Below are 3,732 nucleotides of genomic sequence, written 5' to 3'. Positions count from 1 at the left end.
AGTCGATTCATTAGCGTACGCCTATTGTGAGGCTGAAAAAAAAACTTTTCTAACCTCTTCATTGAAAAGATGGTAGCCATTTGCGAAGCCTTTATACTTGATGGACAATCAGTGGTAGCAATGGTTTAATTACCTCGGGGGAAGGGAAAAGTCAAAACACATCGTCACAACTTGCGAAGAGGCCGAAACCTTGATCAAAGAAGTTGCCTTGACAAATCTTTGTGAAGGATGCGCCATAAAATCGACCTCAGGAAAGCATACCTCCTGCAAGGCATGATTTTTGCTGAGAATTTAAGTGTTTATTATCTGTGAGGTCCGAAGGTGAGTCCTGTGCTTTCTGCAAGCGCCAAAGGATTCTGGCTCAAAACCAAGTGTGCAGAAATAAGAAGAGCACAAGTGAAATTGCCAGGAAATCTGATTGCAGAAACATTTCTCGAAGCCTGTCAAGAACCAAGAAACGATTGGCAAATGCAAGGATACAGGTGAGTAACATGAAAGAGCGAATTAAATTAGGCAGGGCCTCACGCCGAGCTTGGCGGCCCGGACTCGAGTTCAGTAGAGCGATAAAATATGGCGGGCCCGGTCTTGGGCCTCATAATGAGCGCCGTGGAGTGCTCTAATTCAGAAGTGCTTATCGCACAATTTTCATTTAGCGCACATCAGAGAACAGTGATTTTCCAGTAAGTTGCTTAACTGCGACTTTCTTAATGTTGTGGGCTAGCATGCATATAACTTCAAATCTTTTTTTTGTTCTGTGGCAACGACATCAGCCAGCCCCGCATTCTCTTTTCTCTTCTTAATCCTCTGAAGTAGGGATTTAACATTACGAAAGTTGCAGTTAAGCAATGCGTTAACGTTATATTCTCTGCTCCCTGCAAGCTCTCGGGCCTGTGCCCACGTATATCATGAGGCAAATAAAAATTTCCCAGTTGTACGACGAAGCATGAAAATATTTTCACGAAATGTTCCACAGGCCTGGTGTATGTTTCCCCTCACATGTGAAAAAGTTTACGTCGGTCAAAGAAGTCGGTGTATATCAATGAACGGATGCGCGAACACCACAACTCATTGGGTTCTGCTGACGGACAAAACTTTTCTTGCCATGACAAAACTTGTCTTGAGGCATTTACAGTGTCGCGAGTGTGGCTGCTACCCACTGTTTGGCAACGTAAGCATTCTTGGCAGAGGCAGGGGGAAAGAAGAACGCGAAGTTTTAAAAAGCCTACTACGTCAGGTTTCATGGTGAAGGTTGCATTAGCACGACTTCCGTACGCCAGCTTGAAAAAGAATGTTTTCTTGGCGCACGGACGATAGTTGTGCTGCTTATCTGTTTGTTGTCACTGTCCGGTGATGGATTTGGTTTTGCTGTGCATGTCCTGTGAGCAGTACTGGGAAGGTGCCTTGCTCAACAAAGCACAGTTGCTAGTTCAGTCGCAGTTGTGTTAGTTCCTCCGTCTTGTCATTCGTTTTTTACCGTTTTTTTAGCCAAACTATGTACCAACTGGCTCAAATCTAAACTCTTGCAAAATGACTTTCTTGGTTCAATGACACAGTAGAGGACTGTTCAAGAATTGCAGCGGAATAACATATGTTCTAGGGTCAGTGTTGGCTGTAGCTTTGTCTTCAGGAAACATTGGTCCTCAATATGTGGACATCATGAGGCATTAAAAACATCCCAACGCGATCGCGAGCATACAAATCGACGCTCAGGAGGCGTCGCAATTTTCATTCAAAGCGGCGTCCCTGCGCAAGAAATCAAACTTAAAACTTGAGGTGGTTGCGCTGAACATCGTCAGCTACAGAACAATATGTTCTGTATAACTTCCTCCACATCTCGCATTAACAGTCCAAAATCTAGAAGACCTAATGAACTGCCAGAGCAATATCTGGTAGTTGAGGATTTTAATGCCCATTCACCCTTTTGGGGAAGCGAAAGTTGTGACTCTAGGGGCCAAATAATCAAAGATTTTAACCTCGCAAATAACGTCAGTTTTTTAAATACGATAAAGGCAACATATTATTGCCCGAGCTCCGAAAAAATGAGTTTCCTCGGTCTAGCTTTCGCACCACTATCCGTTTTTAATGATCTTAAATGGAATATTTTGAATTACCTTCTGGGAAGTGATCACCTATTGCTGTCATCAGTCTGTCATCGTCTACTCCATTAATCCCCACATGGCCGCGGCGCTAGAAACTTTACCTCACCGACTGGTCACTTTTCAGAACAAATGTCACTCTGGAAAAGGAATTTTCTTAAGACCTCAGCACAGACGAAATTAATCAAAGGTTTACTACATGCAGAATATCGGCCGCAACACTCGCCATCCCCCAAACTACAGTACTCGCACAGAAGAAACACATAGTGTGGCCGACACAATAATGCACATTGGCAAAAAAACAGGAGAACAAAGCCTGGGGCGCTATCCATCGGTATTAACGCCAGCTCCCTACGTCACGCCCATGCAGTAGCGATGGGTCCAGCTTTTAAGAGCGAGTACCTGTGTAAACTTCAAAATACAGTTAAATATGTTTTATACGCCAGTTGCGTTCAATACTTGCCTTTGATGTCCCTTACATACAGAGGAAACGTACAACAGGCTTCGCACAACCTTTCAGATTTGATGTCTCTACCCCTTTAACTTTAAAAGGGCTAAGGCTATACCGCGGCACATTCGAAGAAATGCAGAGAAAACTTCCTGGCAGAAATATTTGTCCTCAATAAACAGTTCAATACCAAGAAGAAAATATGGGAAAAGGTTCGTAAATTCACTGGAGATCATACCCTTTCACACTTCTGCTATTGACAACACCCGGAAAACAAACATTAGAACAGGCCAACTAATTAGGCGAGCATTTTGCTGAAGTTTCAAGTTTGTCCAACTACACAAACACGTTCCAGAAGCACAAAGCAATAGCAGAAAAACAAAAACTTCCATTTGCAGCAGGCATGCATGTAGATTATAACCAGCCTATCACACCGTAGGGATTCAATAGGGCATTATCTTCCGGCAAAAAGACAGCACCAGGCCCAGATAATGTGCATTAAACTATGCTTGCTCATCTCTCGGATGCCGCCATAGAGGCACTGTTGAAATTCTTCAATAAAATACGGATAACTGCGAAAATACCCGAGGAGTGAGAAAAAGCAGTCACAGTACCTTTTCGGAAACACGGAAAACCACCAAGTTCTAGCAGTTACAGGCTGATAGCCCTCACCTGCGGCGTTGCTAAATCATCCGAAAGTGCAGTAAACATTACAATGACCTTCGTACTTGAATCTCGGCAGCTTTTAGACATATATCAATGTGAATTTTAAAAAAGCATGTTTAATCACTGATAACTTTGTCTGCCTAGAAAACACCATTCGGGAGGCGTTCATCCACAAGCAGCCCTGCATCGTGGTCTCCTTCAACCTGGAGAAGGCCCATGATTCCACGTGGAGGTTCGGTATCCTCCATGACCTAGCAGAGCTAGGTATCCACAACAGGATGATGAACTGCTTGAACGACATCCTGGCTAAGCGCACATTCTGAGTCCGCCTAGGAGAAACTCTCTCCATGACTTTCGCCCAAGAGAACGGCGTACCCAAGGGGTATATTCTGAGCACGACACTCTTCAAAGTAAAAATAAATTCCTTGGCTAATGTAATAGTTCATAATGTATTCAGTTTATGTCGATGACCTACAGATAGCATGAACTTCCTCCAGCATATCTACCTCTGAGGGGCAAATA

Source organism: Amblyomma americanum, chromosome 1 (genome assembly GCF_052857255.1).
Source record: "Amblyomma americanum isolate KBUSLIRL-KWMA chromosome 1, ASM5285725v1, whole genome shotgun sequence".
In the NCBI taxonomy this organism is placed as follows: Eukaryota; Metazoa; Arthropoda; class Arachnida; order Ixodida; family Ixodidae; genus Amblyomma; species Amblyomma americanum.
Note: the sequence above shows the minus strand (reverse complement) of the source record.